The sequence below is a fragment of the Capricornis sumatraensis genome, chromosome 4, assembly GCF_032405125.1.
Source record: "Capricornis sumatraensis isolate serow.1 chromosome 4, serow.2, whole genome shotgun sequence".
NCBI lineage: Eukaryota > Metazoa > Chordata > Mammalia > Artiodactyla > Bovidae > Capricornis > Capricornis sumatraensis.
Genome location: NC_091072.1, coordinates 145902651 through 145928470, shown reverse-complemented (window position 1 = coordinate 145928470; position 25820 = coordinate 145902651). Strand labels below are relative to the sequence as shown.

The following is a 25820-nucleotide window of genomic DNA, read 5'->3' as shown; positions in this document are numbered from 1 at the left end:
CTCTAGAACAGGAATTAAATTCTGTTATCTGGAGCCTTGACTGGAGCTGTCAGAACTCTCCCAGAGTTTTGACGTGCTGTGATGGCGACTGGTGCCAGAGTTGTGAGACTCCCACACATCACTCCTTCTCTCTGTCCCCCATTCTACTGCTCATGAACTTTGACCCTACCAACTGTGAACCTCATGAATTAAGTCGTTTACTTGCTAATTTCACTTTATAAATGGACTTGGTAAATGTTTTGTGTCTAACTCACCTCCTTATCCCCAAAGCCTGCTAATAAAAAATCCTAAATGATGTCTCTTGTATATCTGAATGAATGAGTGTCAGCCAGGTATTTTACACAAGTCATTTCAATCAAAAGAAATCTTTTGAGAAATAATTTACCTTGTTGTGAGGACTTAAGAGCACAATGCAAGTTGTGCCAATTTTTGTAATGATATTTCAATATGATTAAATGGTATAAGCTACGTTTGGTTCACTTCAACACTTTGCTGCAATGAATGCAGTAAATTGCAATACCAGAAACAGGGCTAGCCCCACTCCAAGAGCAGTGCTGAGAGAGCCAGTTCTAAACACGTATAAAAAAGCTGCAAGTGTCTTTATATATCTGAAGATAAAGAAGATAAACCACAGCACCCTGACAGGTGAAGGCCATAAAGCCTCCTGTTCTTGTCTTAACCAGATATAGCCAACTGGTCAGGATGTTTATGTATCTATCATTTAGCACATTTTCAATTCAAACCACACATAACTGTAACAGGAAGACATTTTTTTTTTCTAAAAATTTTATTTTAACAGCTTCCGTATTGAATTAGAAGTGCAGAAGCAAAGAGCAGGTAGAATCCTTTTCCTTAACTTAGACTGTTTACCTGGTCTTATGGTAAAGCAGTACTATCTGTAGCATTATTATTCCCAAATCACCAGGAGAAAATAGAGGTTTCAGAGGTTCAGTAATCTCTTTGCCAGGAAAGTTAATAATTAAACCTGCTTGCTTGAGGAACATTTCCTCAGGACTAATCAGACAGAGTAACTAAAACACAAAATATATTAAAATTAAAATAGTGGTACACAGTTCAAAAGGAAATAATTCATTGAGTTGTTACACCAAAGCATTGGAGATCTGCGTCACCATCCATGTTCCTTGCATGGATGGATGGACCAGGGTTCGTAAAGCCTCCTTTACCCAAGACCGCTTCATCACAAGGGCATAAAAGAAGGAGCAAAGTCATGAGCTGGTGATGTCCAGCCCATCATCTCTGTTCAGCCCTTTACGGTCTATAACCAGCAATATCAAACAAAAAGTATGGTTCTGGATTGGCCTCATTCATTCCTCCATAGTGCAGCATCAGATACCCAGAGACCAGAAACGATCAAAGCTACTAAATCAAAGACAAGAAATTCTAAGTGGAGAGCAAGCAAACCAAGGACCCTTACCCGCTGCTGTTGGAAACGAAGAAGCCCTCCCACCCCAGACACCATCTCTGGGAGGAGAGAAAAGAAGATGCCTCCTTAAAGAGAGGAAAACCAGTCTCAACAGGGAGCTTGAACTAGAAATGACAAGAAAATTATTACAATGAACCCAAGCTAAGTTGAGGGACAAATTTTAAATGGGAGAGTCTGTGTTAATGTTATGGAACTTTCAATCCACATGAACACACCTTGCTAGTGCACAAGATGAAATCAGTTATAATAATAGAGAATATTACATTTATGTATATTTGAATTCTAGAGGACACATTTTTAAGCCTACTACAAAAAGAAAATTGATAAATCTTCTCTTGTTTTTAAATGCATAGAGTTTTCACCTCTGAGAATTCTTTCTAATTCCTCCAGCTCAAACTTACCGCTACATCTATTTAATCTATATAAACTTTCTTGTATATACTATATGGTGTCCAAAGTGCAGGCTTCTGGAGAGCAAGTATTGTGTCTTATTCTTCAGTGTCTCTCTAAGGTCAAGTAAAGGCACATAGAAAGAGCTTAACAAATATTGGCTAACTAAAGAAGTGAATTCATGGGCAAATGCTGAAAATCACCCTGCAGTTAGTGATACTGAGTGGAGAAGGGAGGTGGGGGCAGGGGAGATACAAATCTGACTAATCCCACTTGGCACAGACTGAGGTGGAGTAAGGAGTCAGAGACACACAAGCCAAAGGATAAGAATAGGAAATGTCTTCAAGTCCCACTCAGGGAGGGTAGGATCACATTCAGTCTCTGCACAAAGCTGTACCTCAGAAGCTTCTCCAAGGTGAGAAAAGACTGACAGCAGTGCTCTCAGGAGTTCCACTGAAGGATGTCGATAGACAGTGATGCTCATCAAACAGCTGTATTTCCAGTCCTCAGTGACTCATTCTGGGCAATGAAACGTGGGTGGTGTCACCTCGGTCACCTCTGAGTGGAGGCATGAAAAGCCCAAGTGTGATTCTCTAGTCTCTCTCTTTTCTGCCCCAGAAGCTGTATGTTCCAGAGGGTGCACATGGAAGAGCCTCACTGACCACTAACAACTGTAGGTTGTGATGAGTGTGTGTGTGTCTGTATATGAGTGTGTGTGTATGTGTGCGTTTGTGTGTGTGTGTGTGTGTGTGTGTGTGTGTATGTGTGAGATTTGGGGGTCACTTTTTCCAGCAGCAGAGTAGAGTCTCTTCTGATGGATACAAAGGAGAAAGAAGACTTGAAAAGAAGACAGAATCTGTCACATGAAGCAGGTCCTTTCCGGGATCTCCTCTCCTTCTGTGTCTTCATCCCAAGCTGCTCCCTCTGATCCCACCTTGCTTCCTCTGTTGGGCTTGGTTCTCAGTCACCATTTCTGATTGACCAACAACTAGGTCTAAGTCCTGTTTAAGAGCACCTCCCCTGGTGCATCTCCTGCTCCCTTTACATCACTCTGTGCTGACAGTCAGGCTCAGGTTCCCAAATTTGTCTCAGCATTTTGATCCTCATCCTTCAACAGCTCTCATTTCCTCTGAGTTGGTCAGTCCATCATCTCTGATCTTATTTTCACCTTCCACCAATCCTGTACTAATGAGAGGGTAGCATGTGCTTTCTGTTTCTCCTTGATTTCCTGAAGAAATCTGATTGTGCATTTACTGCTCCATGTATGTAATTAACTTCTTCCCCTTTCAGTTCAGTTTAGTCGATCAGTAGTATCCGACTTTTTGTGACCCCGTGGACTGCAGCATACCAGGCTTCCCTGTATCACCAACTCCTGAAGCTTGCTCAACTCATGGCCATTGACTCGGTGATGCAATCCAGCCAGCTCATCCTCTGTTGTCCCCTTCTCCTGCCTTCAATCTTTCCCAGTATCAGGGTCTTTTCCAGTGAGCCAGTTCTTTTGCATCAGGTGGCCAAGGTATTGGAGTTTCAGCTTCAGCATCAGTCCTTCCAAAGAATACTCAGGACTGATTTCCTTCAGGATTGACTGGTTGGATCTGCTTGCAGTCCAAGGGGCTCTCAGGATTCTTCTCCAACACCACAGTTCAAAAGCATCAATTTTTAAGTGCTAAACTTTCTTTATGGTCCTGCTCTCACATCCATACATGACTACTGGAAAAAACATAGCTTTGACTAGACAGACTTTTGTTGGCAAAGTAATGTCTCTGTTTTTTAATATGCTGTCTAAGTTGGTCATAACTTTTCATCCAAGAAGCAAGCTTCTTTTAATTTCATGGCTGCAGTCACCATCTACAGTGATTTTGGAGCCCAAAAAAATAAAGTCTCTCACGGCTTCCATTGTTTCTCCATCTATTTGCCATGGAGTGATGTGACCAGATGCAGTGATCTTCATTTTTTGAATGTTGAGTTTTAAGCCCGCTTTTTCACTCTCCTCTTTCACTTTCATCAAGAGGCTCTTTAGTTCCTCTTCACTTTCTGCCACAAGGGTGGTGTCATCTGTATATCTAAGGTTATTGATATTTCTCCCAGCAATCTTGATTGCAGCTTGTGGTTCATCCCACCCAGCATTTCGCATGATGTATTCTGCATATAAATTAAATAAGCAGGGTGACAATAAACAGCCTTGACGTACTCCTTTCCCAATTTGGAACCAGTCCTTTGTTCCATGTCTGGTTTTAACTGTTGCTTCTTGACCTGCATACAGATTTCTCAGGAGGCAGGTAAGGTGGTCTGGTATTCCCATCTCTGAAGAATTTACCACAGAAAGAATTCTTCACATTTGGGTAAGAAATAATTTTGCTAATTTTTTTCCCTCCACTCAAGAAAATGGCACATTCAAAACCTATATCCTTGTGAGCACAGCCCTAGGGCCTGCCTCGGAACGTGGGAGGAGCTGGTGCAAGGAGAGTCTGTGAAGGTGAGGCTTCATTACCTTCATGATTAATCCACCTCCGCTCAGAATTGATGTAATTACCAACTCCAGAGCTATTGAGTTCCTGCAGGTGGTCATTCTTAAACCACTTAAATCCAGGATTAGTGCCACTGGGATGGCACTCAGAGTTCAAAGGCTGGGTGGTTGCTCAGACTTGAGCTCTATGACCTGATGCTCTATTGCACATGGAGCTGTGATGCAGCTGAGTCCAGTCTGCATATCAGCCTAAGAACACTGGAAATACAGCAAGATGTGTTCCTCCTTTAACATCTAAAAGTCTGTGAACAGATTCTCTTTTCCTTATCATTGACTCCTTCCCCATCTGGGCATGCTATCCAAGGCTCCTGCAGGCTGCAAGTATCTGCTGAGGCCCTGCCAAGGCCCAGGATTGGAGTGAGGCCTGTACCTGAGTATAAGTTCTGTATTTCCACTCTCTATAACTTAACAGATTCTCAGATAATATTTATTGAATGACTGAATTAGACCCCATTAGACATTCAAGAGAAATTATCTTAAATATAGAGAACTGTTTTTGACGACGTCACTTAGCTAACTGACATTTGTGTTTTAAAGGCAAATGTTTTCAGCAATTAACAGGGCAAATTTTTATTTTCAAACAGAGGGAGCTTATCACCAATAGACATGTCACAACGAACGCTGCAAATCTCTGTCTCTAAGGATACACAAGACAAACCACAACATACTAACCTGTGGCCTCTTATTAAGTCTTAATCAGACCCAACGGAGGAGACAAGGTATTCATATGATTTATTATTTGGCAGTTTTTCAATTAAAACCTCACAGCGACATCACAGGAAGAAAGTTTGCAATTAAAAAGTACAGCTGCACTCTCTGTATGACATAAGGAAGGAGATTAGCTGCAGAAGGAGTTCTTTTGATTAAAAAAAAAAAAAAGCAGACTAATTCATCTTTCACTTTGTAAAAGGAGAGTCCTCTGGGGCTGATCCTGAAGGATGTTGTAGAGACCAGGACAACTCAACTGTTCTGCACAACAGTTAGAACTGGGAGCTAATAACTTTGGATAATGGTGTGCTCTGACTTCTTTCTCTTTACTTTTTGTGATTACTGTAGGTTTTTACATTTTTGTTACCATGAGGCTCACATATAACATCTTACAGACACAACAGTCTGATAAATTAATTTCAATCACATTCAAAAGCTATACCTTTTTACCCCCTTACACTTTCTGTTTTTGATGTCAGAATTTGCCTCTCTTTATATTGTATATCCACTAACAAAAATTTTTTCTTTACAGCTATTTTAATACTTCCTTTAGACTGCAGTTAACTGGGTAGCACATTTAGAGTATTCTGAGTTGCATCACACACTTACATTTACAAGTCCATTGTATATTTCGTGGGCTTCCCTGATAGCTCAGTTGGTAAAGAAACCATCTGCAATGCAGGAGACTCTGGTTCGTTTCCTGGGTCGGGAAAATCCCCTGCAGAAGGGATAGGCTACCCACTCCAGTGTTCTTGGTCTTCCCTTGTGGCTCAGCTGGTAAAGAATCTGCCTGCAATGTGGGAGACCTGGGTTCGATCCCTGGCTTGGGAAAATCCCCTGGAGAAGGGAAAGTCTACCCACTCCAGTATTCTGGCCTGGAGAATTGCATAGACAGTCCAGGGGGTCGCAGAGTTGGACACCACTGAGCGACTTTCACTGTATATTTTGTATATTAGAGTATTCTGAATTGGATTACATACTTACATTTACAAATCTGTTGTATCTTCTTTCATATGATGATTAGTATCCTTCATTTACCTTCAAGAACTCCCTTCGGTAATTTGTAAGACAAACCTGTGTTGGTGAACTTCCTCAACTGTTGTTTGTTTGGGAAAGTCTTTGCATCATCTTCATTTCTGAAAGACAACTTTCCTGAGAAAAGTTTTCTTGGTTGGCAGGTTTTTACTTTCATCAGTTTGAATATATCATCCTATTCTCTCCTGGCCTGCAAGGTTTATTCTCAGAAATCCAATGATATTCTTAAGGGAATTTCTTTTCTGTGAACATTTACTTTCCTCTTGATAAAATTCTCTCTTTGTCTTGATTACAGGAAATGTGTCTTGGAGAGAATAGTTTTGAATGAACTCCAGGGGTGACCTATTAGCTACATGAACTTGGATGTCTAAATCTGGTCCAATTTGGGACTTATCTGGTATTATTCCTTTAAGCACAATCTCTGTCTCTTCCTCCCTCTCTTCTCCTTCTGGGATTCCAATAATATGCAGGTTGTTTCTCTGAATGTTATCCCATAGTTCACACTGTTTCTTTCACATTTTTTCATTCTTTTTTTCTTCTTTGTCTTCTGGCTGGGTAATTTTAATTGTCTTCTACATTACAGATTCTTCTGCTGTTGCTGATGCTGTCTGTAGCATTTTTCATTTTGTTGCATTTCATTCACTGTAATCTTAAGCAAAAGAATTTGTTTGGTTCCTTCTCCTTTTTTTGCCTCACTGCAGAGACTGAGGGATATCAGTTCCCAGACTAGGATCGAATGCAGGCACAGCAGTGAAAGGATTGAATCCTAACCACTAAACCATCAGCAAATTCCTTGTTGCTTCCTTTCTTATCATTTCTATCTCTGTAAAACAATCAATTTCCTTTGTGGAGCAACTCAGCCTGTGCACAACTACTGAGCCAGTGCTCTAGGACCTGCACACCACAAACAGAAGCCTGCATGTTGCAACTACTGAAGCCTGAGCACCTAAAGCCTGTGCTCTGCAACAAGAGAAGCCCCCACATAGAGAAGCTGCTGCCCACAAAGAAGAGTAGTGCCTGCTTGCCGCAACTAGAGAAAGCCCATGTGCAGCAACAAAGACCCAGTGCAACCAAAAACAATAATAATAATGATAAGAAATATTTTTAATCTCATTTTGTTCACATATTCTTTTCCTGAACTTGATTGTTTATCTGTGTTTTTTGGAGTTCACTGAGCTTCTTGGTGGGTATACTTTATTTCTTTCATCATATGTCATTTATTTCATTACTTCCCAGTGGTGAATAGCTATGTGAGCTGCCCTGGGAGAAGTCCTGGGCATCTTCCCACCCCCAGGCACAGCCTAGAACTACAAAGACTGCAAGTGTGAGAGTAGGTTGGAGCCCTGGACACCTCGCAAGCCATCAAGCAGTAGCTGGGTGGACTCAGCTCACAGCCAGGCCAGCACTCTCAGTTCTTATATTAGTTCAGCAGCTTCTCCATGTGTCCACAATGGAATGGGGTGGGGGAGATGTGTAAAGATAATATTTACTTGGCCACTCCTACATGACAGCTGTCTCTACCCTGAAGAATCACAGCAGGATCACGTTAACATTTTAAATAGTAACCAGATTAAAGCAGTCTTGAAACAATATGTTTTCAGAGAAGTCCACTAGTCTGAAATTCTTCCTTTAAGTTTTCAATCATATCAGACACCTCCGTCCACATATTTGAAACAAATACCTAAGTGTTCCTGACCTTCCCACCTACATCCCGTCTTCTGCATCCCCTCTGCCTAGGTCTCCACTTTCTTGCCCTCTTGTGCCACCTGGATGCAGGGTGTGGTGAGCACCAATTTGCCCTCCATCAACTTAGAAAGAGATATGAGCTGATATAATTCACTCAGAAGGATAGATTACTGGAGAGACAAGAAATAGCAACATCCTGAAGAAATAGCACAAAGGGATGGAAAGAAGGGATTCAAAAGGATTTGATAACCAACTAGACATGGGAGAAGAGCAAAAAGGAACCTGTATCTGCTTGAGAAATAAACAGATAAAGTAACCTAGGGAATGAGTAATGAAAAAGGGAGACGCAGTTACCTCGAGTTAGATTTTTAACTGGTCTGTGGAAATTTAGGCAGGATAAGAAAAGCTGTATCCATTCTCTCTTACCAGCCAATGTCCCACTTTGAAACTCACATCCAAGTCTGGTGCCCAAGAATAGGTTAAAAACAGGTGATGTGACATCTCAGAGCAGAACATACAGGATTGGGTTTTTCCCAAATGAAAATATCTCCTGCCATATCAATAAACAAGAAATGTCACAGCCATTGGCGACTTCTGGCCTTCAAATGTTGAGTGAGGACTCCCAAAACTGTAATCCAGGGGATGCTGCCACCCCCTGCATGGTGATTGCTGAGGAGTTGGGAGAATGCAAGAAGCAGCCATCTGCCGCTCCTTAAGATGAACAGGGAACCAGGGTTGGCCCCAGATAGCTGAGCTGCATATGGAAGGAATGAATCCAGTGAGTCCAGAGGCTCGTGTCTTCCCAGAAGCAGAATGCTAACTTCCTTAAGTTGATACCTGACCTTTGATGTTCAGTCTGCCTGCTCCCTTTGTTGCAGACTTGTATATAGGCTGACTTCCCCTCCTGCCTCCTTGGAGCAGTTTTCTCAGAGCTGCTGAGATGCAATCTCCAGGGCTTGAAGTCCTAAGCATTCCCACCAAATAAAATAACTCTATCAGGTTCTGACTATATCTTCTGATCGACAAGTTCATCTTGCTAGGAAGGAGAGTGTGAATGTGGACCAAGTTTAGATGCTTTTTCTAAGTAAGAGTGACCTGGAGCGTTTGTGATTCTGGGCAAACTCATGGCCTCATTAGCCTTTGAAGGAGGTGAGAAAAGAAGGCAGTACATCTTATTTTCCTTTGAGCAAAATGGTGTTTGAGAACCAGACCAATCCTTTAAAAGCATTTGATGTGGAACTTGCTAAATTAGCAACACAGGAAAAAAGTTACTTTATTCAGAATATTTCATTTTGAACAATGTCCATATAACACAATTACAGTAGGTCAGCATTACTGCATTGAAATACAGGCAATTAGAATATCTGAGGCTTCATCTCATATTTAATACGACATCATGGGAAAGTCACTGTGGATGTTCCTGGGGCACATCAATGTCATCATACCCAGGGTCCCCTTTGTCCCCCTGGAGCAGCCATGGGCTCTCTTCTCCTTCCCCAGGATCAGCTTCCTCTCCAAAGACGAATAGAGAAGAGCCTGAAATAGTAAAGAAAAGTATGATTAGAACTGAGACAAAGGGGACCAGACCGTGTTGTGGAAGTGAGTCAATTAAGTGGTGATAACAAAGCACCCCTGGGACCCAGGTGTGGGCAAGGAGGTTCAGGCTGTTTCACATCAGTTACAGTGAGGATGGATCCCGGCTGTCCTCTCAGATCCGGTTCATGTGGTCTCTGGGGCCTCAGTGCATGTGGAAACCCTGCATCACAGGAGACCTGTGCTCACACAGGAGCTCTGGGAAGACCTGCCTCCAGGCTACACAATCAGCAGGGAGATGCCCAAGAACGGTAACAACATACCAACGAGTTTAATGTTCTCCTCTCACAACTGACAGACGTGAAATCACCATGAGAGGGAGAGTGGACACAGGGAAATATGAGTTCCTCACTCACAAACCAGCTCTGCTCTTAGTTAACTCCTGTTCCCAAATGTCCACAAATAGTATCAAGGTGCAAGCACAGGACGCCCCTTCCCAGGGACCACACAGGCCCTCAGATGGAGAAATGCTCTTTTCTAGAGAATGAGTGTCTTCTCTTGGCTACTGAGAAGTCTGGAGCAAATTAGACTTTAGCTGACCACAAACTCTGGTCTATGAACTAGCAACATGGCTTAATATTAAGGCCACTGCATATCATAGATTTTGTACATTAGTGCTGACATATAAACAGAGCTCATCTTAAATTATCAGAATACTTCACAAATTCAATACCGCAGTACATTTTTAAAAATCTCCGACTACCTTTCATGTATAAGACAGCACCAAAGAGTTATCAAAACACTTGTTCTATTTGTGGATTTCATAAATATGCTCAAATAATCAAGTTTTCTTTTCCTTTTGGCCACTGAACAATGCTTGTGGGATCTTAGTTGCTTGACCAGGGATTGAACTCGAGTCCTAGCAGTGAAAGTGCAGAGTCCTAACCACTGGATTGTCAGGAAATGCCCTAATCTGTAAATCTTAGTGCAAGCATATCACATATAAAGTGAAAATTTGTGTTGCAGTGTGGAGACATAAATGCCAAAAGGAGAATGATTCCTCACTGCCAAGGAGTGTGATAGCATTAAAGATAGTATATGGTTGAGACTGTCATGTCCAACTCTTTGTGACCCTATGGAGTACAGCCTGCAAGACTCCTCTGTCTATGGGATTCTCCATGCAAGAATACTGGAGTGGGTTGCCATTCCCTTCTCCAAGAGATCTTCCCAACCAGGAGGGATCAAATCTGGGTCTCCTGCATTGCAGGCATATTCTTTACCATCTGAGACACCAGGGAAGCCCATCAAATTCATGAGATTACTGATGTTTTGAAATTCTAGAGAGGCTGGGCATGGAGGAGCTCAAATTCACCATTTCCAAGACAGAGACTGAAGACTGCAGGAGAGGAGCTGATCCCACTCACCTGTCTGAGACCTCATCCCATCTTTCTTCTCTGGGGGCACTTCCTCTTCTCTCACCTGAGAGGCAGGAGGAGCCCCAGGCACTGGTACCTCTTCAGCATCATCATAACCCTCACCAGGGGCATCAGTCCTCTGATCTGGGGCTTCTGGGGCAGAGCAGGGGTCAGATGAAATCACGGTAAGTGGGTTCATCGGGGAAATACCTAAGATCCCTTCTGACCCAGAGTTTCTGAGCTGCTAAATAGAGGCACCTTGTTTCAAAAGATTTTTTTTTTCCTCTAAGACTATGTTTCAGTTTGAAGTGTTCATAAGCCAAAACATGATTTTACACATCTTTCTCAAAGGAACTCTCATATCATTAAGCATTACTAAAGCATTTTGACAAATTGTGCTTTCCAGATGTTATCTTTAGAAACAATGTGTTTCTGTTATGATTCTGGACACAGAGAGCCCAGCTCCAAATGTGAGACATGACCGAACAGCCAGAGAAGAGGGAGGATGGACCCCATCTCGACAATGGATGCTACTGCTCCATCAAAGGAAAACTGTTTCCCTTGCCTCTCATCTCTATGACGGAAACTCTCCTCCCCAACACCCAGCTGAGGCAGGTCCATCTCTACTACCTGGAGCGGATCTGGAGTCCTCATTGTCCTCACCATCTGACAGGAAGCCTAATGTGGAGACAAACATCACACAATGTACAGAATGACCCTCCCCACACCCAAGGGAACAGTGTTAAGGTTGAGAAAGAACAGGCCTGGCTCACGCAGTGTAGATGGGGGCTGGGGGCTCACAGCGCTCTGAGAGGCCATCCTACCACTTTGGAGGAGCTGCCTCTGTGAATCTGGGGCATGCGTGGGGGCTGCGGATGCTGAGAAGATGAACACGGCCAATGAGAGGTGACAACCAGACGTCCCAGGAGGGCAGGCAGAGACACCCACCTGGAGTGTCCAGAAGACCCTCCTTCTGTGTCACAAGGTAATCAAGTTCTTCATACACAGCTCCAGCAAGAGCATCTTCATAGCTGGAAAAGGCTGAGAGATGCCCCAGCAGGTCAGAGATGCTGCCCCAGACACCCTGGTCCAGCAGGCTGAGAGATCCCTCAGTAGGTCAGAGGTGCCATCCCAGATACCCCGATCCAGCAGACACACCCTTTATCTCCCCAGTGCTCACAGAGGGCTTGTCAGGACCTCAGGATAACTTCCCACCCAGTGCACCTGTTGGCACCTTCCCCCCTCATCTGGCCCTGAATACAGCTCAGACCCAATTCTGTCTCATCTCACAGGAGAGGCTATGACTTATGAGAGTTCATATACCAGTCCTAAAAGCCTCTGTCTACTCAGCACTCAGAGCTCAGCATGGAGCACATGAAGTTCTGCAGACTCAGAACAGATACTTGGCCCAGGTTCCCCTCCTCACACCTGTGCCATCTCCAGCCTCCACACACTCTCCCTGGTCCCCTGTTCCCCCTGCAGCCCACCTCTGCGCTCTGCTCTCCATCTGAGCAGCTGAGTCACCAGGATGACGAGGACCAGGAAGAGAAGGACTCCCAGGATGAGGCAGAGGACCCAAGGCAGGGAGAAGATGCCAGGGAGAGGATTCGAGGCTGGTCTGGTCCCTAAGGAGAACAGGAAAGAGGGTTGGAGAAGGTCCTGGGCAGAGAAACCCTCTGTGCCAGAATTTCCAGAAGCTCTGAACAATGGTGTCCCAGTTTCAGATACAAGTACACTAACAGTGATTCTCCAGGTCTCCTCCTCAGACAAGCCAACCTCACTCTAGCGTGTTGCCCCAAAGCAGAGCCAGCGATTGACACTGAGCTGCCCTGCCAAAACAGCCTCTGAGGACCCGGCTCATCCCCTCTCCTTGGATTCAGGAGACAGAGCATCAAAGACTCCTGGGACCTGCACGTCACTGATGAGGAGCAACACCCAGGGGCAGGGGGGAGAACCTTAAATTCTGCAACATGGGAACCAGACCCATTTGGGCCCCGGGCATGAGAACATTCTGACCCCGGGAACCAGGGTAGGGGAGTTCCCCAACGTAATGCCCTGGCTCCTCCCCAACAGCCAGAGGCTCCTCAGACTGTTTCCTCTCCTGAGCTGTCAGAGAGCCCACAGAACAGGTCCCCAGAATCTTAGGATTCTCCCCTGACCATAGATGGATCACAGTACCTGCTGTAGTTGGGGGCAGTGTTGTCCTTGCACCTAAAGAGAAAAACAGGAGTTTGGGTAAAGGGAATTGGCCAGAATGCAGGGCAGCCCTTTTATCACTCTTGAGCCTGAAATCACCCCTCAGTGTCCACGACATCAGTGTTTGGTCTTCCTGGCTCCCTCTTCCTAGATCAGAGCCCCAGCACACAGGATGTCTGAACATAAACTCCCCACCATGCCCAGCCCAGCCCACTGCCCCCGTGCTGCCCAGGGTGGACCCCAAGCCCCTCACTCACCTGAGCACCTCACACCAGCATCCTCCTCATGCTTGCAGTTGCTCTGCCCCCAGGGCTCCGCAGCACAGTCCCACAGGGAGGACTCCCAGCCCCCGCACTGCACCTCGTCCAGCCAGATGCTCCCATTTCCAGGGCCGAATGTCGCGGCCTGCACGGCTTCCAGGGCCTGGCCACAGCCCAGCTGCTGACACACCACCTCGGCCTCTGCCAGGCTCCAGGAGTCATCACACACGGTGCCCCAGGAGCCGCTGTGCCAGACCTCCACCCGCCCTGAGCACTCGCTGTCTCCTCCCCTGAGCCGGAGCTTCTCTCTGTCTGAAAAGGCAGCAGCAGCCCCTCCTGTGACTGCCCTGGTGGGAGGAAGGAGCCTCTGGGAGCCATGGGGAAGGGGCGGGGCTGACGTACCTGTGCAGGGGGCAGCAGCTGGACAGCTCTTGGGTCTTCTTCCTGCAGAAGCAATGATGGGAAGCTCTGGATCAGGGATGGCTTGGGGAGGTCTTGTCCCCAAACATGAGTATCTAAGGTTTTGGTCACAGTCAAATGACAAGACCACAGAAGCTTCATCATCTACTTGGCTGAGAGGGTCACTGTATCTTATCAGCAGCTGAAATTACTTTATCTAATTAGTTGTTTACCATAACAACAGCAAACAGACACAGAAACAAATATAAATACACATGTACATTTTGTAGATTCAACCAAAATCCATCAGTTAGATTTGAAAATATGAAATCATACTAACGACATCCTACACGGTTGGGAGTGACACAGAAGCAGACAGTAAGTCACCTGCACACGAGATATAGGCTTCCTCCTTGGGAGAGCATGAGTTGTAATTCCAAGGGTCAGAAGGACACTGCCAGAGAGAGTGGTCAGTTCTCTGGCACTGGATTCCATCTACCCAATGGGGTCTAGAACCTTCCCTGAGACCAACAGAGGTGTTGAGACTTCCACTGTCCCCACAGCCAAGCTGATTGCAGATGATGGACACGGTGACATCATCCATGGGGCTGCTGCAGACACTGCCCCAGGTCCCGCTGTAGAAAACTTCCAGCCACCCAGCACACTCCTGGTCCTCACTCACCATCCTGAGGGCCAGGAACTCTGAGATTGAAAGGGAGGAGATGGGACACAGTGAGCATTCCACTCAGTGCTCTGGGTTTTCCTCTCTCCCAGAAATAGTGACCATACACCCCTGATCCAGCGGAGGAGATGCCCACTGGGTGACAAGACTGACTTTTGCCTCCCTTTCACTGACTTTTCCCATTGTTGTCTGTACATCTATTTCTACCACAACAATGTAGATATGAACAAGGAGGAAGACCAAACGGGGCAGCTGCAGTGATGGGAGCTGAATCCTGAGTCCTGACAAAACTTCTAAAAGAACATGTGAAAGGAATGTGATGTGGACAGTGAGGTGGTTGACAGAATAATGGACCCCCAGAGACGTCCACAGCCTAATCCCCGAACCTGTCACAGTTACCTTACATTTCAAAGGAGATTTTACAGATGTGATTAATCAGGACCTTGGGATGGAGTGATAAATCTCAAATATTGTGGATTAATCATGTGAGCCCAGCCTAACACATCTTTAAACCCGCTATGCTGAGAAATGCGCCATCTTTCCCAGCTTCAGTCAAAGGGAAATGTGAGTGAGGGAGAACGGTTGCAAGAGGCACTGTTGTTGAAAAAGAATAAAGAGGGCTCTGAGCCAAGAAATGAGGCCACACAGGAAACCAGAAAAAGCTGGGAAAGAGTCCTGCCCAGAGACTCCAGGAAGAACGCAGCCCTGTGGACACTGGGATGTTGGCCTATGGAGACTCTCTTCAGACTCCTAGAAAACAGAACTGTAAGGGGAAAATATGAGTTTTCACTATGCCAGGCTCCTCTGTCCATGGGATTCTCAGGCGAGAATCCTGGAATGGGTTGTCATGCCCTTCTCCAGGGGATCTTCCTAACCCAGGGACTGAACCCACATCTCTTACATCTCCTGCAATGGCAGGCAGGTTCTTTAGCACGAGCACAACCTGGGAAGCCCAGGATTTCCAGGTGTTACTTCCACAGATAACTGCAGAGTGAGCCCTGCTTTCAAGTGTTAACTGTAAGAAACAGCTCTGTCAGGAAACACTACTGAGAAGAAAGGACCAGACTCTCAGCTGCTGCAGGAGGAAATGAAAGCACCTGGTCTTCACGTCTGCTGAAAAGACAGGCTTCATGGGAGGAAGCCTCAATCTCTGGTCGTTTCAGCATCTCTCCCTCAGGGCTCAGACCCCTGTCCTCCAGGGCCCCACCCCTCCCCCAGCCTGTGGACAGTGTGGAGTGCTGACCTGAGCAGATGACCCCGGCGTCCTCCTTGTGTCTGCAGTCGTGCCGCCCCCAGCCCCGGGAAGGGCATCTCCACACGTGGGACTCGTTTCCTGTGCAGTTCAGGTCGTCCAGCCAGATGGGCCCTGATACCGCCCCAAAGTGAGCTGACCTCGTGGCATTGAGGGCTTGTCCACAGCCCAACTGCCTGCACACCACGTGGGCATCGTCCAGGTCCCAGCCGTCATCACAGATGGTGCCCCAGGAGCCCTGGTCAAGGATCTCCACTCTCCCAGCGCAGAGACCTCCTCCATCCACCAGGCGGAGCTGCCTGCTGTCTGAGGAGAGAGAAATGAGACAATGGGGTGGTGACCTTAGGGGTTGATGATGTTCTTGACTGGAGAATCCCAGGGACTGGGGAGTCTGGTGGGCTGCCGTCTATGGGGTCGCACAGAGTCAGACACGACTGAAGTGACTTAGCAGCAGTAGCATCTTCTGTTCTGTGGGACTCTCACCTAAGCAGTAGGGGGCGCTCTCCTCTGAGGCCGCAGAGCCTGCTGGTTCAGACACGGAGTCGTTGCACTGGGGCAGCACCTGGGTCTGGTTTCCTGCAGAAACAGCAATGATCAGGGGTCTAGTTGGGCTGAAGAACAGGAAACTGAATTAAACTAAATAATAACCTAGTGATGGAGTTTGAGATGAAAGCTGTAACAGCAGTGAAGTTATTATAGAGTTCAGTTTCTCCACGGAGAGGTCTGCTTCTGACAGTGCCGCAATTTTTGTTTAAGCCAAGCTTTACACTGAGAACGAGTTAAATAGTGTGTTCTATACCTAAATCTATATCTAAATAGAAGAAGCAAAACAAAATCTTTTCTGAAAGATTCTAAAAGTTTCTGAAAGATTTCTAAAAGTTTTTATCTTCTGTGTCTGTCACTAAAAGAAGAAAAAAGCTCATATAAAAGAGATCAAATGGAAAACCAAAAGGAAAAAGTAGACATTCCCAAAAATTTCCCCCAAAATTCAACTATTAGAGTTACCTGACAGAGAATTTAAATATCCCTGATTAAAGTGCTCTTAAGATTAATTGACAAGATGTGTTTCTTGGCAGAGAAATTTTAACAAAAAAGAAAAGTTCAAGAGCTAAAAAACTTAATATTTGAATTTAAGAACTAAAGAATGAATGTATAAGCACGTTAGAGCAGCATAAGGCAGTTCCTAAAACTGAATATCAAGGACAAATATTCTATTAGGTTGGTGCAAACATCACTGTGGTTTCAGACCACGAATTTTAAATCATTATAATTAGGCTCGGACATATCTTTATTAATCAAATTAGGAACCATTACAATCAACACATTTTTGCCAATGAGAAATTAGTTTGTTTTTTCCTATAGTGTAAAGCTGTGCTTTGGGATTTGATGAACTCTTGGAAAGCCTTTTCTGCCTCCTGTTGGTTGTGGAAGCATTTTCTCTGCAAAAAGTTGTCGAGATGCTTGAAGAAGTGGAATTGAGTTGACAAGAGGTCAGGTGAATATGGCAGATGAGGCAAAACTTCATAGCCCAACTCGTTAAACTTTTGAAGCGTTGTTGTGTGATGTGTGGCCAGGTGTTGCCATGGAGAAGAACTGGCGCCTTTCTGTTGACCAACGCCGACTGCAGGTGTTGCAGTTTCTAGTGCATCTCAGTGATTTGCTGAGCATACTTCCCAGATGTAATGGTTTCACTGGGATTCAGAAAGCTGTAGTGGATCAGACTGGCAGCAAGTTTGGCCGTGGGAAGTGCTTTGCAGCTTCTTCTCAGTCCCACCACTGAGCTGGTCATCACCAATTGTTGTATAAAATCCACTTTTCATCACAGGTCACAATTCAATCGAGAAATGGTTCATTGTTGTGTAAAATAAGAGAAGATGATGCTTCAAAATGACAAGTTTTTTGATTTGTAGTCAGCTCATGAGGCACCCACCTATCAAGTTTTTTCACCTTTCGGCATTTGCTTCAAAAGCCAAACGACCGTAGAAAGGTCAACATTCAGTTCTTAGGCAGCTTCTCATGTAATTGTAAGAGGATCAGCTGTGATGATTGCTCTAATTGGTTGTTGTCAACTTTCAACGGCAGGCCATTGCACTCCTCATCTTCAAGGTTCTCATCTCCTCTGCAAAACTTCTTTTTTTTTAAAAATTATTTATTATGTGTTTTTGGCTTTGCTGGGTCTTTGCTGCTGCTCAGGCTTTTCTCTAGTTGTGGCGAGTGGAAACTAGTCTTTGTTACAGTGTGCAGGCTTCTCATTGTGGTGGTTCTTGTGTTATGCAGAACAAGCTCTAGGGCTTCTGGGCTTCCGTAGTTGTGGTTCCCAGGCTCTAGAGCACAGGCCCAATATTTGTGGTGCACAGGCTTAGCTGCTCTGCAGCACGTGGCATCTTCCTGGACTAGGGATTGAACCTGTGTCTCCTGCATTGGCAGGCGGATTCTTTACCAGAGTCACTAGGGAAGCCCTGCAAAACTTCTTGAACAGCCACTGCACTATATGTTCAGTAGCAGTTCCTGGGCCAAATACATTGTTGATGTTGCAAGTTGCCTCTGCTGCTTTATGACCCATTTTGAACTCGAATAAGAAAATGACTTGAAATTGCTTTGTGTCTAACATCATGTCTATAGTGTAAAATACATATAAAATAAGCAGCAAGTAATAAACCATTAGCAAAATAAAAAGCAAGAAATGCACATTAAATGATGTGTAACATAACCACATTTATTTAAGAATACATTCCAATATCAAATGTAAAAAAAAATTCAACAATGCGAAAACCACACTTTTGCACCAACCTAACTGCAGGTCACATGGTAAGTGTCCTGGTTAGAGTGCTGTGTAACAAATTTCCCCCCAAAATTTAACCACTGGAGGAGAAAATATATACTTCATTTTGCTTGAGACTTCCTGAGTCAGCAATTTGGGAAAGACTCAACAGTTCTGTCTTGAGGTCTTTCACTGCTTGCACTTAGATATCATCTGGGGCTGCAATCAGCTGAGAACTTGACTGAACCTGTGGTTACATAAGGAAATTCCCCCATAGTATTTCAGTGGTAAAGGGACATCATGACAGCAACCTAATCCAGAAAGATTTTATATGTTCAGAGAGAAATGAGACAGAATGAACCAAAAACTAGCATTGAAGGATTCCAGTTAAGGGTCAACTGAAAATGTTTATATGATTCTTCTAGCATTTCAGTGAGTCTAAAATTACATCCAAAAATTTTTTTAAAAATGTTAAACGGTGAAAACAAGTCAGAGACAATTCATTCCTAGGACATCTTCCATAAAAGAAATACTAATAACATAAAAAAATAAAATGCTTAGGAAAAATGTAGAAGGTGGACAAAACTTCTGAGAGAAATTCAAGACCTAGCTGGATGGAGGGATGTATTATGTCACTGGCTTCCCAGATGGCTCAGTAGTAAAGAATCTGCCTGCCAGTGCAGAAGTGGGTTCAATATCTGGGTCAGGAAGAAGCCCTGGAGGAGGGCATGGCAACCCACTCCAGTATTCTTGCCTGGGAAATCCCATGGACAAAGGAGCCTGGCAGACTGCAGTCCATGGGTCTCAAACCAGCTGGACACAACTTTGTGACTAAACAACAATAAAAATTATGTCAATGAATTGAGAGAACCAAAATTGTCAGTCAGTCATTCTCAAATTTCTGTGTAGATTAAATCTAATCTTAATCAAAATACCCTTACACTAATTTTTTAGGGAATGTGAAAAATAACAAGCAGATTCCAAAATTTAGACAAAATACAAAACACCAAGAATGTTAATGTATGGCAAAACCAATGCAGTATTGTAAAATAAAATAAAGTAAAATATAAAAAGTTAAAAAAATAAAACTCATATATTACACACAAAAATAAAATAAAATAAAATAAAAGACTATCCTCAGTGATTAAAAAAAAAAAAAAACACCAAGAATGACCAACACAGTCGGTAAGAAAAGGGACAAAGTTAAAGGAGTTAATATAAAGTAACCCCTGTAAATTAAAATTATCTAGACTTATTATAAAGTTATAGTAATTAAGAAAATGCAGTATTGGTGCAAAGATAGACAAATGATATGGTGGAACAGAATACAGAGTATTAAAAAGGACTCAGACATATGTGCTCTTCTGCTTAAGATAAAGGTAGCACTGCAGTGGGGAAAAATGTCTTTTCAGAAGAAGATTCTGAGTGAATTGGATGTCCATGTGAAACATGACTTATCTATCTTACACAGATATCAATCCCAGAAGGAACGTACAATTACATGCAAGAGAAAAAGAAACTTTTGTAAGATACTCTAAGAGAATATTTTCATGATCTTGGAGTAGGGAAAGTTCTTTTCAAAGGGATATAAGAAGTATTAAATATACAGGGAAAAGTTGGTAAGTTATATTAATATTTCCTTCAAGTTAAAAACTTGCTTCATCAAAGGATACTGTACCATTAGGAAAATGAAAAGGAAAGACCCAATGTTAAACTCATAAAATAAGTAACATATATTTGCGCCCAAAGTCATTGTCATGCTACATTCTAGCATCATATTTATAATAGTCAAGAGCAGGAAACAACTCAAATCTCTAACATCAGTTGAATGGATCAATGGCCATGTTATCAATGAAAGCAATATTCTACAGTAATAAAAATGAATAAAGTACTGCTATAAACAACATCATGAGTGAATCCTAAACATAATGTTGAGTCGAAGAAGGCACACACAAAAGAAAACACACTGCATGATTTTATATAAAGTTCAAAAACTGATGAAACACTCTGTGATAGTAGAAGTTAGATAAGCAGTTTTCCCTGGAGAGGAGGGAGGCCACAGTTATTGGAGGCAACAGTGACTCTTGGTGCTGGGAATGTTCTCTTTGCTGCTCTGGGTACATGACTGAAGTCTACACATATTCCTTATATGTTGTTTTCTATGATCATATGTCAATAACAATGTTGCTTTAAAATACATTATTCCTCTTCATCCTTCTTGCCCTAATCTGAAAAATGAGTGAACAATGAGAAGCACCATATTTGATCATGAAATATCTTCCAAAGCCAGTTTTCCCTCACTTTCTGCTCTTCAGGACATTTCACTCCAGGAGCATCCTAAGTGCCAATAGCCCTTCTCTCTCTCTTACCTGAACAGATCACAGAGGCTGTGTTGTCATAGGAACAGTCAGGACCACCCAAGGCAGTCACAGGGCAACTCCACAGGAAGGACTCAGCCCCCGAGCAGTGAAATCGGGCTGTTGAGATCTGGTCACCTCTCTCCACCAAGTGTGGTCCTCCGGGGGTGGAGATGGCGACTCCACAGCCGAGCTGACGACAGACAACATTGGCATTGGCCAGACTCCAGTGGGAGGCACAGAGAGCTCTCCATCGTCCAGAAATGTTTATCTCTACCTGCCCCTCACACTGAGAGGAGCCATTCGTCATGAGTCGGACTTCTGAGTACACTGGTAGAAGAAGACAGAAATTCAGTAAAATCTCATGATTTCTCACCTGAACAAAGTGTGCAGGGAGGTTAGTCCTGACCTGCATCTCACCTGAACAAATAACCTGAGCAGCTCCACTGTGGTGACAAGTGCCCCCTGGACAGGGCACTCTGGGGCACCACCAGAGCTTACGTTCCTCCCCCTCACACCTGAACTCTTCAGCCCAGACCCGGCCATCAGACTCTCTGAAGAGCTCGTGTCCCAGAACAGACACAGCCTTGCCGCACCCCAGCTCTGCACAGATGACCTGGGCAGTGCGGAGTGTGAAGTTCCCATCAGACACTGGGGTCCAGGCTTCTCCAGAACGTACTTCTACCCGTCCTGAGCAGGGTCCATTGTCTCCAACCAGACGCACAAATCCTAAGAAAACAACAAGAAATCCAGTGAGTGCCCATAGTCCTGGTTTGGCAGATGGAAACAATGTCACAGGCAATAATGTGAAAATTTTTCTTTTTCAGGAGTAGCGCCTGGAGAGAGAATTGGACACTTATTCTCAGAATTTCATGAGCAAGTATTTTCATGAGCAAGTTTCTGAAAAGAAACCCTGAAGGATTTTCAGGGTCAGTTTGAAATGGCTGATTTCCAAAAACATGCATTTTGAGGTTAATTGGTAATGTGAATTCCTCATCTAGAAGCCTGAAAACTACAGAGCCCAAGGATACTGCTCTGTAGTGGGCACCAGACTCAGGTTCAGAGCTGAACTAACCCAGAGTGAAGTAGATCCATGGGCCGCAAAGGTTGCAGGACTAAGAGCCACGCAAGGTTAGAAGGCCATCCTGAGGTTTCTGAGGCCAGAATACTGGCCAGTTTTCTCTCAGGAACCGATACTCAAGTCACTGAAGATAAGGAAAATCATGCGGGCTGGATCTGTGAGTGCTCGCTGACAGTAGACAGACTTCTGGCTAACAGGAGGAAAGCCAGACATTATAAGTTTTCACACACTTCTCATAATTTTTCATGGTGAAAAATTCCGAGAATTTCTTAGGTGACCTGATTTTGGAAAGTTATCCAGAGATCAGTTTGGATAGAAAGAAAGCTCAGAGTCATAGAAGAAGGGGCTGGTCATAGCCATCTTTCTTGAAAGCTTAGAATTTATCAAAGAACCTGGGAGAGAGTGAGTTCTCAGTGGGAGCAGGCAAAACAGCTGAGGTTTTTGATTACTTCATACTAGACATGCGAACTTTAGGAAATGCTAAAAAGTGAAGATAAGTTAAAGTATTTTAATCCTGTCTATATGCTAACTGTTTCTTCCTTTCCTATTTGGATTCCTGAGAAATAGCTGCTATGCTGTAAAGAACGAGAGGAAGAGGAAGAGAGCAGAGGGCAAATAGTGAAGTGAAGTGAAGGTCACTCAGTCATGTCTGACTCTCTGCGACCCCATGGACTATACAGTCCATGGAATTCTCCAGGTCACAATACTGGAGTGGGTAGCCTTTCCCTTCTCCAGGGGATCTTCCCAACCCAGGGATCGAACCCAGGTATCCCGCATTGCAGGCAGATTCTTTACCAACTGAGCTACAAGAGAATCCCAAGAATACTGGAGTGGATAGCCTATCCCTTCTCCAGTGGATCTTCCCAATCCCGGGGTCTAACTGGGGTCTCCTGCACTGGAGGTGGATTCTTTGCCAACTGAGCTATGAGGGAAGCCCAGAGAGCAAATAAGCCATACATAATTCAGAAATTTTCAAATTACAAAAGCCTCAATATGGATGAAAGATAGAATACTTGGGGGAAATATTTGTCCAACAAGTTTTTGACACATTTTATCCCTTGTGCTTCTCCCATCAACCACTTCACCCTGCCACCTTTCCCATTTCTCCCACTGCCGACAAGAGAAAACAATCTTAAGAACCACAAGTGGGTGGAAAGGAAATTCTGAAAGGGAAGACCTTCTGTAGGAGTGGAGTGAGGTAGGGTGTGTGGTCGGTTACATGGGGAGTGGATGGGGTATGAAAATGAGAGAGAGACCAAAGGAAAAACTCATGATCATGGTTTGAACTTCAGGGACCACACGTTGGGTAGAGGAAGGTAATCCAAATAAAAAAGAAACCCACAACATAAAACACTTTCTTTAACACACTTGTCTGGTTTCGAAGTATGCTCATGATAAATTATGTACATGGTGAAATTCTTTCTGGTAAAGGATTCTGATTATATAAATATGTGAACTTTGAAGGTTCAGAAACAATATTGTAAAAAAACAAAAATCTACTAAAGAAAACAGAAAAAAAAAAAAAAAAAAACAGAAAAGACCTAAAAGAAATTAAAGACTTGAAGGATCAGCTTGACCACTTTTAGAAGAGTGAATGGTAAGAGAGAAGATGGTCTGCTTGCCTTTTATTATTTATCATTTTCATCTCCCCAGAGAGACACAGGTTAGAACGCCTAGTCTGGTCTCGTTGGGAGTTCGTTCATAGGCAACACATTCTAATTAAAGCATTTTCAGTCAACACTTTTCAGTTGCTATATTAACCCCATAAGATTACAAATTAGGCAGAACATGAAAGAAATATTTGTTATATGCTGTTTTATAGTACCCTGATACATGTTAAATGCTCAAATATACACTGAATAATCAATAGTCTTATATACATAAGGATAGACTCTTCTGAGACAAATTATGACTTCTTTTTTGTTTTCTATTTGATTTTAAAATTTATGTGGAAGATTATGTGTGTGGAAACTGCGAGAAAGTTTGTGGAATAGAAGGCTGATGTCAGTGGATAAGGATATTAAATATAATAAAAATGTATACTTCTCTGGTCTCTTGCTGTACAGACATCCTGCATCCTTAGGCACACATAGCATCCTCTACACTACTCTTGGACCATCAGTGCTGCTCAGAACACCCCACATGTGCCTTTTTCAGTTCCTATTACAATCCCTCTCCCTCCCAGCTGCTATAACTCTCTTCTACCTTCTTCAAAAAGTACATCTGTCCCCTTGCTCCTATTCATATCAAGTAAACCCCAAAATTCAATTCTCTTAAATCATTGAAGTCATGAAGTATAAACTATATAATTTCTTACCATAAAACACAGAAATTGTATTGCTTCCACTTTTGACTTGTCAGTGTATGGCTAAGTGTTCTTCCAAAGTTTTGGCCTGTACAGATGTCTTAAAAGAAAACAAAAATGGGCAGAGAATCTCTTATAGTAACAATGGAAGGAGAACCTATGACTCAGAGCACTTCATCCAAAGTTCTCTGGTGTTACCTGCAAAGGCCTATGAACATTTACATCTAAAATTTCCAAGTAAGTAAGTAAGTAAAGTCACTCAGTCGTGTCTGACTCTTTGTGACCCCGTGGACTGCAGCCCACCAGGCTCCTCAGTCCATGGGATTCTCCAGGCAAGAATACTGGAGTGGGTTGTCATTTCCTTCTCCAGGGGATCTTCCAGACCCAGGGATCGAACCCGGGTCTCCCTCATTGGAGGCAGACACTTTAACTTCTGAGCCACCAGGGAAATTTCCAAAGAGGCTTGCAATTTGGCACAAATCCATCAATTCCTGTCTGATTTGTTTCGTGACATCCTCTGTGCCTCCACTCCTACTAACCTAGTGTAAAATAATGCCTCACACTGTATATAGAGAAACAATGCCATCCACGACGATGTGTCCTCATTCCAACCCTCCTTTCCCATAGGCTAATTGTGCGAAGGGATTTATGTGGTGATTTGAAAATGTCTCATGTGATTGATCTCCATCTTCATTACGAAGATCAGTTTTCATTGGAGTAGTTTAATCTACTATGTCAGGTAAGATCACTGGAGAAGAAACAGCAGAGACTTACAGCAGGAAAATAAATGAAGCACATCACCCGCAGAAACTTTGTGCATTCAGGGAGGATGGGCCTGTCTCAGTCCTCTCTAGCCAATCTATATCCTATTGCCCTAGTGATAAGACACCAGCTTCCATAGAACTTTTCATTCTGCCATCACAGGGCAATACACTGACCATACCTGAGCAGATGACTCCGGCATCGTTGTCATGACTGCAGTTGTGGGCTCCCCAGCCCCGGGAAGGGCACTTCCACACGTGGGATTCCTTTCCTCTGCAGTCCAGTGTGTCCAGCCAGATGGGCCCTGATCCTGACCCAAAGTGAGCAGACCCCGTGGTATTGAGGGCGTCTCCACAGCCCATCTGCCTGCACACCACGCGGGCATCATCCAAGTCCCAGCCGTTATCACAGATGGTGCCCCAGGAGCCCTGGTCAAGGATCTCCACTCTCCCGGCGCAGGGACCTCCTCCATCCACCAGGCGGAGCTGTCTGCTGTCTGAGGAGAGAGAAATGGGACAATGGGGCATTGACAGTGGGAATAAGGGTCTTCTGTCCTGTAGGACCTTCACCTGAGCAGTAGGGGGCGCTCTCCTCTGAGTCGTCAGAGCCCCCTGGTTCTGACAGGGAGTCATTGCACTGGGGCAGCCCCCGAGTCTGGTTTCTTACAGCAGTGACAGGAGAATAATAACATTGAAAATGGGCAAAAACGGGAAATATTACGCTACTGAGTAGGGTGAGACAGGAGTGTTAACCTTTGATTTGTAGAGTTCTGCACAGCATCTGAGAAAGATTTACAGGAAATGTTAGTCTGTCTACCCGGAGCAGTTGAATGAGTTCAGAGTCACAGGAATGGGCTGGCTGCTGGATGGATTCCTCATAAGCCACACACATGTTGGTGCCCTTGACCTGAGAGTTAAAGGGATTGAATGAAAGGAAATGGAGTCAGGAACTGGCCTCATCAGAAGCCTCAGGTAGCAGCCATGAATCCTCTATCGTTAGACTCATTCTCCTTGGTACAATCATGCAG

The 25820-nt window shown here is 44.1% G+C and overlaps 1 pseudogene; it reads right to left on the bottom strand.

The window, feature by feature from the left end:
* Window positions 1-9184: 9184 nt before the first annotated feature.
* The window catches only part of LOC138077647 (antigen WC1.1-like), a 54641-nt pseudogene continuing 38005 nt past the window's right edge, over window positions 9185-25820 (bottom strand).